Source organism: Solanum lycopersicum, chromosome 8 (genome assembly GCF_036512215.1).
Source record: "Solanum lycopersicum chromosome 8, SLM_r2.1".
NCBI lineage: Eukaryota > Viridiplantae > Streptophyta > Magnoliopsida > Solanales > Solanaceae > Solanum > Solanum lycopersicum.
Window position 1 is genome coordinate 37,867,876 of NC_090807.1, and position 13,600 is coordinate 37,881,475.

At 33.8% G+C, this 13,600-nt stretch overlaps 1 long non-coding RNA gene across 1 annotated transcript; it reads right to left on the minus strand.

The window, feature by feature from the left end:
* Positions 1-2,716: 2,716 nt before the first annotated feature.
* On the minus strand, positions 2,717-13,267 carry LOC112942022 (uncharacterized). The gene is made up of 2 exons (XR_003247855.2): positions 13,020-13,267; positions 2,717-2,951 (listed from the first exon to the last, which is right to left on the minus strand). It is a non-coding gene; the product is annotated as an uncharacterized lncRNA (long non-coding RNA).
* Positions 13,268-13,600: the final 333 nt, after the last annotated feature.

Consider the following 13,600-nt stretch of genomic DNA (forward strand, 5'->3'; position numbering starts at 1 on the left):
TTTTACTTATTGTACTAGATTATGATTTATTGAGCAAAACTTTGAAGGTTATGTATTATGTATCTACTCTCAATTACCGATTACGAAAATTGAATTTTAAAAATACAAAATAAAATATCAAACCTTCACCCCTTCGAGGCACATAGATTAATTATATTAACAAAAAAGTATAAAGAAAGGTAACATAAACCTAACCTCCAATTAATCATAATGTTGGTTACACTTTTCAAACAACAAATCATTAATCCTTACACCTAAGCTATCAGGACTCTTCTAATATAAAGTAAAAAAGGAAAACCTTCGTACAATTTTTTTTATAGTAACCTGATATAGTGCAGTAACGAATTAGCATACAACAAAAATTTAAAACGGTCGATGTTGTAAAATTTAACTCTAAAAAAAACCCTAAACAAATTTCTTAATTAATTAAAGGACGAAATCAATAATATTTTCTTCTTTTAATCCACCATTCTCTTCTTTCTCAAATCCTATGTTAGAACCTTAGGGAAAAAATTCAATAGAAGACTTCCATTCAAGATTCTTTAATTTTTTTTCAAGATTCTTCTTCAAGGTAAGTCCTTCTCCAAGAATTTTATTCTTTAAATATCAATTTCCTCCATAAAGTTGTGAATCAATAATGAAAATAATATGTTTTGTCCATAGAGATTTCAAGAAAAAAAATTCAAGGATCTCAAGAAAGGGTTTTCTAAATTTTTCTACTTCAAGGTAAAGTTTCAAGGCTTGTAATCATGTTCTTCTACAAGATTCATCAAGAACCTTATTCTGATAGGCATGCAAAGGCTATCAGAGTGTTGGACTAGTTCATCCTGAAACCCTACAAAATGAACCTTTTTGTGTTATAAATCTTGAGAAGCTTTCTTAAGCAAACACTTGAGTTTTAAACTGAGTTTTTGAGCAAGTAAATACGAGTTTTGAAGAGTTTATAAAACATGATTAGTATTATAGATGAGTATACCATGCATGTTTAAGCCATATGGTATATAGATATGCTATCTGTTTTTATGTTGTAACTTCCCGAGTCATCTATGATCATATGACAATATGATTTTGATATATTTTGAAGAATAATTTTCAAATATGAATTTAGTAAGAGTATAAGGGAGCTATGTATTTCAGAGGTATCTTTTTTTAAATAGACAAAATAATTTTTTCCATTTCTTATTGATTTAATGAGTTTAGATATATTTAAGAGCAGTTACCTCTTTAAAAAAGACATAACTTATTCATGTAGAATTTTTGTGGGATAGGACTAAAGCTTTCTTCTTGAGAGACATGTTCTAGTATTTGTCCAATCAAACTGTTTGGATAATGGAAAATAACAAGTGAGAATCATGCCCACTCACCCTTCTTCCACGGTATAAGTATAAAATCATAGTTGAATAGAGTTTAATTTATTTTATTTCACATTTAAGTCACCTTTCACCTTGTCTTTGTTTTGAAGTCCAAAAATTGTTCAATTCCCTTTCGCACATAAAAATTTCCCTTAGAAACCACCTTGTTTATGAGTTCAACACTCCACACCACCTGTCCATTACCATTGCTAAAATTGATTTTTGTTTTATGGCATAACCTTTTGATGAATGAGAAAACTTTAAAGAAATTGAGGTTCACCCAGATATTATAGAAACAGGTTTACGCCAGTAGGCAACTTATTAGTAATGAATAAGTACAACATGTAGCAATGGGGAGAATCCGATAAGGACTCTCTTTAGAAACACATGTGCTATCATGTTGTTAGTTGTATTCAAAGAAAGTTTATGATTTTTTTAAAATTATTTTTCTCTCTGTTCCACGTTCATATGAGTATCTAAATTTTCTACTGATGTTTTGAAATTTCATGCAGTTGTAAATTTTAATAAGGTAAGTTTTGGAGCATTACTTGATATTAGTGTTGTAATATGTAAAATTCTTTTCATTCATAAATAATTTGTTGTTGGTTAAAAATTTAACCTACACCCTAATAACGCTTTTTTTCAAAAATGTTGATAAGGTCTTGATAAAAGAAGTTTTGTAATGAACTCAAACCGCTCTTCCTCGTTTGATATATTTTTATTAGTGATAATAGAATTACATGACATTATCAGTTTGTCTTGTTTAAATAACTCATATAGTTTTGGAAACATCACTATGACAGAATCGTTCTACTTTTGGGAAATATTAAGTGATAGTGCATGGACTAAATGCATATCAAGAACTCGCTTATTTTAAATTCCATGAACACACACAAACGACACAAACCATTTTTGTATTATTTATCTAACTAATTCTATTTGAGCTTTAATAATTCAAAATCTCTTCTATCTTCATGTATTAAAAATTGACCCTTAAATTTGGTATTTGTCCAAGTAGTAGTCTATTTTATTGTTTTTCCTAGTGTGGTTTGGCCGAAACCTTCTTTTGAAGGTTATATTTTCATATTATCGCATTATATCATTTGAAGGTGTATCTTATGCGTATAAAATTTTGTGTCATTGCCAGAGAATATCGTCTGAAAATTTACCATGAGATGTTTGATTATTTAATATATGACACATGTTAATCATGTGTGATGACCCAATATCTCGAGCCATAATGACGCCTATCAACCCGAAAGTAGGCAAGCCAAACCATGTCCTGAACCTTGTGAGTAATAGTATTGAGGGGAACTATCCTTAACGAAGAGAAGCATAAATGAACATAAGACATAAGAGGAAGGTTGAAGTGAAGCCAAAACTATATATACAAAAGATACCTCACAGAAGCTGGTTATTGAAAGAGTAAAAGTCCAAAAAGTGGACCTTATAAAGAAGATTGTCTAAAAAAAGCAAAAGTTATGTCAAAATGTAAATACAGAAATGAGATAAGATATCCCAGAAAGCCATGTGCTCACCCACATCCCTAGAACAGATTATTACAGGATCAAACTCAATACTGATAGCTTGTGATCTAACCTGCATCATATAAACAACATCATAGTGTAGAATGAATACCAAAGCAAGACGTACCCTGTATGCATGATAGGACGACTGGGGAAAAAATAAAATCAGATGGAAAAGATAGCAATCAAACACTTACAAAGGTCAACAAAAATAAGAGTAGAGCAATCAGAGACCAAGTCAAAGGATATTAAATCTAAATCTAGATAGCTATCCCCCCCTACACACATAATATTTGCTAGGACACTCAAGCACAAACAAAGAAGAACCCGGACAGACTCGCATCAGCCTTATAGGTACAGAGAGAAGCAACAACTATGGAACCCAAAGAAAATAAAAGAATGAACCGACACAACCAATAACTCAAACCCAGTAAAAAAATTTGATTTTTATATCGAGCCATCTGGCTCGCCAGAAACTCTGGGGCATTACCGATCCAGGTAAGTAAACATTTAGAAGTGAGTTCTCTATGATTTTATATAAGTCTCCTCAGTAATGTAAATAAATCCACTCAAAAATACCTATTCGAACAGACCAATAGGCTACCACTCTAAGGGTCCTACCCAAGCAAATAAATTATACCGTCTAACACTCCCAGGAGCACTGCGATATGAAGAAAGAGTTAGCAAGCTTGTTAACTCAAAAGAGGACCTAAAGTAGGTTATATCGTACTACACAAAAATTAATCACCTCGTGGACTTCCATATAGGTAAGTCATTTATAACTCCCAAGGGGCCTACCAAATGAAAGGCAGAGTGTGCGGGTAAAATCAACACCATATAGGATCCAAATTACAAAAATGGTGAATCAACTCCAAGACAACGTCAATCAACATCCACTATCAAGTACCTCACACCACAATCGACCGCCTGACACCAAATAAGGAAAATACCATGCCTCCAATAACATATTGGTATCATAAAAATAAGGAGAGAAGCCAAAAGGATCACACGCAATAAAAATCCCAACACTAAGTCAACTATCATAACCAAGTCTGCTACGCTGATCTGCAAGGATTTAGTCCATCTTCATTGGTTTCTCATACATACAAAAGTTAACCAGGTGCATGGGTATAAGGCAATACTAGTCTATCCTAGACTAAGGACAAAAATAAATTCCAAAATAAATAAACAACCAACTAGATACTACGCATGAAACGATGGATACACAACCAATCATGTAATTCACCAGTACCGACATGTAAACAACCCTTTCAACAAAATGGTACTTAACCTGAAATGGCATGAAAAATCAACCCTGCAACTTTGTTTATGAGAAGAAGAGATGACATACAAGCAGCACACCCTAATTCACACAATAATACAATCACCCTAAGTCTCAAGGATGGGAAGTTGTAGCCTACATGAAGGACAACTACACGCGCTCCAAATCAGTCCGCCGGAGCATTTCCTTTCCGAAAAGCTTTTGATTTTTTCCACGCTATCAAAATTAAAATCACCTGATTAGCACAATTTTTACACACTAAATCATAAAAAACGGAGAGAGAACCATTTTCTATTCAAAATTGATAAATGTCATGCCTACAAAAGAATTAATTTCTTCAAGTGGTCCTAAAAACTCCCTCAAATTTGTACTCCCAAATGGAGCACGTCTAGGAGCTCGGAATAGCTTCATGCAATAAAACAAATGCAAAACTTTTCGCAAAAAAAGTCTTTGTGAAGACATCATATTGGACATACACCACAATCAAAAAACTTCTGACATGCTCCATAGAGTCACCCACATATACAAAGCAAACTAGAACAAATAGGACTTCGATTCACTCAATATGGAGTTCTATAACTCGAGATAGTGAAGTCTCAAAATCACATTGAATCTCATTATTCCCTATTTAAGTAGTCATAGTTCTTGTTGCTAAAATTTAAATCTAGTTGTCAAAAGACTAAATAATAGTTTCTAATGGTTTGCACTAACAACACTTGCTTTTGCAATAATTTTTAAAAGAGTCTCGGAATGGACCTTTGGAAATCTTTAGGGACTAGATGAAAATAGACCAAATATGCTACCTAACTAAATTTTACATTGCAGACACAGTGGCACAATTATAATTTCCCTACAACATCATTTAAACGAAAAATGGCCCCCAAATCTTAATGCATTTTTATCAAATTTCTAGTATGGGCCTCGAAATATGACCTGAAGCCCCCGGGAAGCACGCGAAGAGTCCTTTTAGACCACACTGATTATTCCAAAATGAACTGTGCTAACATAATTCTCACACGAGCTTATTTATCAACAATGTGGACCCATGTAAAACTTAAGCAAAAATTCAATGACTAAAGTTCCAAATTGCCGCAAAGTAACTCTGAAAGACTCGTGATTTATGCCAAACATGCTACTAGCCTAATTTGGCCACTCCAGAGATGATGCAATTGTAAGAATTCCCATTTTAGGTCGGTTACTATAGGTTATGATGAAATCTACTTTATAAGTTTTAAAATCTCCAAAATAATGAGAAACGACATAAAACCCAAACAAATGACTAGGAGACGGAACAGTTTGCCCGAACAGGTCATAATGACATATGATCCATACATGAACGCTCTTAATGATGGAAAAGGTCATAAACATAGAAATGTCGTGGAGGGTCGTTACAACATCCGCTACTAAAAGGACTTTCGTTCGTAGGAGAGAAAGTTAAGAAGTACATGTAGGATCAAATAAGAAAGGGAACCGCTCCCGCGCCTCCCTCTCGATCTCCTAAGAATCCTACTAGGTCATGCCTCATATAGACCTTTATCACAGGAATGGCTATAGACTTCAATAGCCTCACATTTCTAGCGAAAATTGTAACTATTTAATCAATATATGTGAGATGATAATAAAACTCATGACATTATAAGAGAGAACATGAGACTCATCTTGAACAAATTGACGCAACATCAAAGGATTAAAACAGGATAAATAGCTCATAGGCCACATCACAAATATCTCCAAAATCCCAAAAGGCCCAAAGTACAGGGGGATAAGCCTCCCTCACCTCCTAAATATCATCACGCCCTTCATGGGAGATGCTAGGAAGAATACCCGGTTACCAACGGAAAATATCATTGGACGACTCTGCATAAATCTGATGTCTACTTTAAGCCAACCCGAGCATATCCTAAATTAACCTTCGATGAACTATGACCTCTTGAAACAATGTTTTACAAGACAACCTACACTCCTGAAACTCAAACAAACTAAATTAAGTGCTAAAATGCATTCTATACAAGACCTCAAATGGGGCACTCAGAATGCTAGAATTGTAGGTGTTGTTGTACGCAAATTCCCCCAAAGGAAAGAACTGGTGCACTGAGCTCTGAAATCCATAACACTGGCCTAAAACATATCCTCAAGAACCTAAATAGATGAGTCATCAAATCCATGAATGCTTCAGGGGCATTAGTAAAAAAAAGACATAACAAGGAACACAAAATGTCAAAACTAGTCCTACGTGTGTTCTTTGGGATGTTTGATTCTATATTCCTCAACTGATGGTTGTTGGATTTCAAGTTAATCTTACAAAGCCCTACGACGCTTTAAAGTTATCAAATAGATCATTTATATGAGGAATAGGATAATTGTTCTTCACCGTCACCTCATCCAATTGTCTATAATTAATACATCTCCACATAGTACCATCTTTCTTCTTACAAATATGATAGCGCACCAAAACGTAATACACAAGGAAGAATGAATTCCTTACCCATGAGATACTGAAGCTAAAACTAAGCTCCTTAAACTCAACTAATTAGTACAATATGATGCTATGAAAATAAGATTAGTGCCCGACTCATAATTAAAGCCAAAAAATTTATCCCGCTCCAGGGTTAGACTAGGAAGGTTAATATGGAACACATATAAAAAATCTCATACCACAATCAACTGAAAGGCCCTACCCTAGTAACATCTCTAACATAAGCCAAATATTCCCAAAACCCTAGCCACAAGTCTATGAGTTGTAGATACGAAATAACCCCAACCAGTGTGCCATTACAAAAATCCTGCCACACCACCAGCTGAATACAAGGCATGGGTAATACAATAGTCTTGACATAGAAACCCCAGATCGCTCAATAAGGTGATAACAAGTTCATGCCCAAGGACAAACAAATATCCACAATACGAAGCACAATAAGATGCATCCCAGTATCCTACCACCAATAGTCACCATTGAAGATCAGAAAACTTGATTCACTACTAAAGAATTCTATACTAGATAGAAACGCGAAATGGCACCACTAAGGGCTCAAGATTCACCCACAATAGAGGAGCACAATAGACAGACACATAAAAATAAGTAGAACAATGATCAAAAAAGGATGAGGTGGACTGATCGCATAAGACAATCTTACATATGATCACATTATTTAATGTCTTGGCCACTACTCTAGCGGGAGCTGAATATAAATGATCCTAGGTTCCTATACCATGCGCATCAACGGTGGCACCTACACTCCCTCCTCGAGAGCCTCCCTGAAAACTAGAATGGTGAATTCCTTCTCTTTTTTGAGGGGATCTTATTGCTACTAGTTTCACTACTTGGGGAGCCGGTAAGGCCGATCTAGAGCTAGGACATTGTATAGACTAATGTCCAAGATCCCTATACGTGAAGGAACCCCGCGATGATCAAGCCGCTACGAGAGGTTGGCAACACAGACATGATGAACCTATCTGAAACATTGCATGACCTAATTTGGGCATGTGCTATAACCATCATGATTGCGTTAGTTACCCTCTAATAACAACAATGATGCCTGAAATGGGTGACTAGGCTGAATTTGCTAAAATCTTTGATGAACCAGGTCTTCAATATTCCTAGGCTAAAGACAGACCCCCCCTAAAGTTGTCATCCTTCCCAGTCCTATTGATACTACCCCCGTAGGCCTCGCAATAGAGCTACTCAAATGCGCGGGCATGGACCACACCAATAAAAAATCTACCTACTGAAATAATAAAATACGAATCAATACATAACTACAAACTCAATCCATTAACGAAGGGCTTGAGTATTTCCTTGATTGATTGAATGATCATGGAGGGATGATAGGGTAACTTATGAAATTTGGCCTCATTCACAGATACCGTCATGGAGCCCTACTCTAACCTCGAGAACTCATCAAAATTTCAATTTTTTAATGCTCTATGGGATAAATCTTGTTAGAAAAATTCCAAGAGAACTTTGTCCACTCTATTAGCAATTGACCCTGGTGGTATGGTCTCAAAGAAAGAGCGCATCCACTGCCTGGCCAGCCAATCTAATGTATAAGTTGTGAACTTCCCTCCCCTCTACTCTACAAACCCAAAATCCTGCAATATACTCCACTAACCCCAGAGTCTGATGTCGCTCTCGGCATTTAGTAAAGAACTCTTGTGCATCCTCTTCAACTGCACAAGCAAACATCCATGGTTATAGTCTCAAAAACACCCATGCATCTTTTGTTCCCTTAGTCGACTAACTTTGTTTAAAACATCCAGCTGAACTGCAGCATGGGGTGACGACTGCTGAACTTCTAGGACCACTGAGTAAGCTTCAAAATTTGTATTGGGGCTTAATGTTGTTCATTTCCACCAATAGTCGCTAATATACACATATGCATTATCTATACATCATAGGAGGTAGTTGGTGTTGGTGGTGGTTAGCCTAGTCCAGGCTCCACCAGCTAGGAAGGAATCTGGTCTAACTATGGCTCTGCCTATGGATTTCGGGTACTCCTTCCCTCGAGTTGGTATTACAGCCCGGCCTCGGGGTCGGCCTCTATTTCCTGTGCGAGCCATTGTGTGATACAATGAAACAAGTAGTAATCGATAAATTTTACTATAAAAGAATGTGCTAGAAATATACAAAATAAGAGAACTCCCTAAGGACCTCTTGTAGCCTCCTGAAGAAGATTCACAGACATCTTCATGCTGATCTTTATGACTTTACTAGAGGTTAGCTCTGGACTAGTGAAACTGAGGAACCTACTTAAAGCTCAATCCAATAGAAACTAAGTCTCATCCTACTTAAAGGTTGACTGTGCGTGCTCCAAGTTACTCTGCCAGAGCTTTTCCTTTCTGAACAACCTTGGAATTTTGTCATAATATTAAAAATTCAACCATGTACGATCATTTACTGAAATCATTAAAATTAGAGATAGACTATTTTTAGTGTAGATCAGGAAATGTGGGACTAGAACGATAATTTTTGGAATTGACTCCAGAAGAGGACCAAAACACTCCCTGTGCTCCAAATGGAGAGCATCTCGGGGCATGGAAAACTCCTTGCAACAACAAACCATAATGCAAGATTTTAAACAAAATAGACTTAGGAGAACCACTTAGAATGCTGATACACCACAATCAGAGACTTTATTACACACTCAAGATGATACACATACAACCAACTCAAACTCCAATTCATCGGACATTGAATTACCAATAATGGAGCTCGAGAATCCATATATTAACGTTTCAAAATAATAAAGAATCTGATTTTAACTATTTGAATAACAATAGTTCTGGACTCTAAGTGCTAAATCTAGTCGCAAAAAGATTAAATTCTCGTCGCTAAAGATCTGCACCAGTAACACAAGAATTTTTTATTTTTTCTAAAAGTCTCTAATAGACAATTATAATTCATTCGAGACTCGATAAAAATAAACCACATATTCTACCTCATTCAATGTCATTGTTGAAATTTCAATGCGAGGTCATTTCGAAAAAATTGGCCCCACACCCAAATTTTTGCCAATCTCCAAAATGGGCGTCAAAATAAGACCACAAGTTTCAAAAATCTCACCAAAGGTCATTCTAAACAAAAATCAACATTCCGAAACTAACTTCCTTGACAAAATTATCATACAATTATGTTTACCAAGAATGTTAATCAAAGTAAAACTTAAGTCATAATTCAAAGGCTTATGTGCTAGATGTCCCCAAAGTCAGACTGTATGCCTTAGGACTCGTGCCAACTATGCTAACAACCTATTTTTGCTGTTGTGGATCTTGTGCAACTTTCAGATTACCATTTGATGTTGTTTACTTGAGGTTATGACTGAAATCAACTTTTCAAGTTTCAAAAGCTCCAACAAGATAACGGGTATAAAACCCAAATGAACGACTCGACGATCAAATAGTCAATCCTGGTAAGTCATAAATTACTTGTGGTCGCTAGGGGAAAGCTCTTAATTATGGAATTATGACATAAACATAGAAATTACCTGGAGGGTCATTATGCCATAGAACAAGAAGCAACACATCGAGCAAAAAATCGACAACACATAATATCCCTAATGATGTTATTTATTAAAGGTGTTCAAATTCTCCTTCAATATAGCAGCACAAACCTTGTTCCAAAAATGCAAATAAAATCTATCAGAACTTGGGTGGAGTTTGTCAATGTATTCTTAGTGGTTTCCCTCTAAGTGACCATTGCAACTGTAAACGAAGTGATCATTAATATGGACACAAACATAGAACTATTGACTAAGATTGGGCACAGTGTTTAAGAGTAAAAAAAATTTCAAAACTTCTCGCATATAGTAAGCTATGGCTATAAAGTAAAACAAGAAATTTGAAGTTAAATTGTTACTAGGTGTTGAAATATGTCCCTTTTTATGGAATGAATAAAAAGAAAAGGCTATCGCATATACTGTTATAGAGGTTAAATCCTAATAGCAACTATTTTATATTTCAGGTCTACCAATAGTAAAATGGAAAAACCAATGATGTTATATCTCTGGCATTCCATTTGCCTTGCTTTAAGTTCTCACTAGCATTTTACTTTTAGATTTTTATTGAGAAACAGTACTCCTCTAACCAGCTTAATCAAGAGTCTAGGGAGGGAAAATCGACATAGCTCTACTAAAGAATGTGCTAGATATATTTGTTGAAATTGGATTGGGGTCAATGGATTATTATGAGAACGATTTTGAAGATGCAATACTCGAGGACAAAACAACTTATTATGCCTGCAAAGATTCGAACTGCACATGAATCTTTAAGGATACAATCAGAAGCTTTTAAAGAATAATAAGACGCAGTGTCCTCGACCATTGTAACTTCAAAATTGTTCTCATAATAATCCATTGACCACACTCAAATTTTAACAATTATATCTAGTACATTCTTCATTAGAGCTCTGTCAATTTTCTCTTTCTCATGCTCTTGATCAATCTTGTTAGAGAAGTATTGTTGCTTGATAAAAATTTAAAAAGAAATGTCTTCGACATCTCAAAGCCAAAGAAAACAGATACCAAAGATATAGCAAATGAGTAGTTCTGCATTATTCACCTGAAGAGACACTTGAATATTCTTTTAAAAATTCATCTCCTCAAAAACATAATTGTTCCGATCTAACTAATGAGTAGTTCTGCATTATTTTAAGTCAGACGATAACTTATTATTCAAGTTTAATGAAATATGCTCACCATTCCAATAGGTTTAAGATTTCGTGTTTTTATTTTAAAAAAATTATTATATCTTAATGTTCAAGAAAAAATTGTTTGTACTAATGGAATATACGTGCAAAGCACGTGTTCTGATAATAATGCATATAAAAATAGATATTACAATCTATAAATAATTTCACACTTTTAGTGTAATTTAAAATCGTTACAATTTGATTGACATGTAGTTGAATGCAAATTAAATTCGTTTTATCCTCCTACATTGAAATTTATTGGAGAAAATTTCACATCAAAATAATGAGTTTATTGTTAATATATGGAAAAATAATTGAATGAATCTCTAGCTTATTATCTTGTAGTTTGAAAGTGTACGAAAGTACTTTACTATAATTATAATAGGTTATGTTCTTGCACATAAACCAAGATATTAAATACATGTCATTCATATAAATTTGATTTATAAAATTTAATTAATTGGTAATACTAAAATATACTAAAATAGTATTCTTCTTATTGCAAGGAGGTCGAAAGCTTGTAGTTTCCCTACACACCTACCTTAAAAAATAAACATCCTCAATTAAAAATAAATTTGATTGAAATCAAGCTGAAAACAAATATCCTTTTATTAAAAAGAAACTACACTCAAATAAAGATGAAACACACACATCCATTAATTAAACACAAAATAGTCTTAAATGAAGTTACAAAAACACAGATCCATCATTTAAAAACAAACCAGACTCTAATCAAGTTGAAAAATAGAGATCAAATAAGTAAAAAGAAATTAGACTCAACTTAAGTTGAAAACTACATATCCATGAATTAAAAAGAAACTAGAGTCAAATCAAGCTGAAAAACAAAGATCCGTCTATTAAAATGAACGTAGACTCAAATCAGGTCGAAAAACATAAATGTATCTATTAAAAGAAACTACGCTCAAATCTAGCTGGAAAAAAATAAATATCCAACAATCAAAAGAAACTATATTTAAATAAAACTGAAAAGTACACTTCCATTGATTAAAAAAACGTAGACTCATATCAAGTTGAAAAAATATAGATCCATCAATTCAAAAGAATTTAAACTTAAATCGAACTGAAAAACACAGAACCGTCAAGTAAAAGAAAACTAACCACAAATCAAGGTGAATAACACATATCCATCAATTAAAATAAAATTAGACTCAAATAAAGCTGAGAAACACATATTCATTACTTTACTTAATAAGAAACTAGACTAAAATCAAGATGAAAAATTAAAAATACATCAATAAAATAAAAGACACTCAATTAAAGCTATAACAAAACCTAGATCGATCAATAAAAAAACAAGTCTAAAATCAAACTGAAAAACAGAATCCATCAATAAAAAAGATAGTAGACTTAATATAGGCTTAAAAATACATATCCATCAATTAAAAAGAAAATAGACTTGAATCAAATTGAAAAACACGGATCCATCTATTAAAAACAAACTAGACTCATATCAAACAATGAATGAATAGAAACACTAACATTTAGCCAACCAATAGGCACCCAGGATGACAATCCTTGGTTCACTGATAGAGATGCACAATAATTTGATCAAAGGAACTAATCATATAGATAGGAAAAAGGAATGAACAGATGCATCTTTCAATCTCACGTTACAAATAAAAAAGAAGTTATGAAGAGAAGGACACAAATATTACTTCTACAAGACGAGAAGCAACGATGAACACCAAAGAGGGACATGAGTGTTGATCATCCAAAGAAGAACATGAACTAGACTTTTATTATGGAATCTCATCACTATCGACTTATTCAGTAGAGAGAGGATGTTGAGAAATAAAATTATGAACCTTCTATTGCAAACCCTAGTAATATATTAGTTGATATAACAAAAGGCCTCTTTTTTTGACTGGGCCATTTATCTTGGCCTTTTTTATTGTGTGTTTGTGGAAATATATGGAAAACCATAGTGTGGAATACATAGTTATACCTAATTAGCTTTAAAAATAGAAAAAGTTATGTTGTGAATATAAATCTTAAATATTAAACTAGTCAAGATCATACTTTTTCAACAATACAACTAGTCTACATGTTAATTTTTTTTTATTAAAAACCTTTATTTTTATAAAAAAGTTTGTAGGCATAAAATTTGTCAACAACGCCAAATTATAAGAATTTATATTAGTACCCAAGATACAAATTAGTTTTTTCAATTCACCTATACATTTGAAGTGTTACACACGATTTTGTCATAGTAAAAATAATTTATTATCAAATTTTT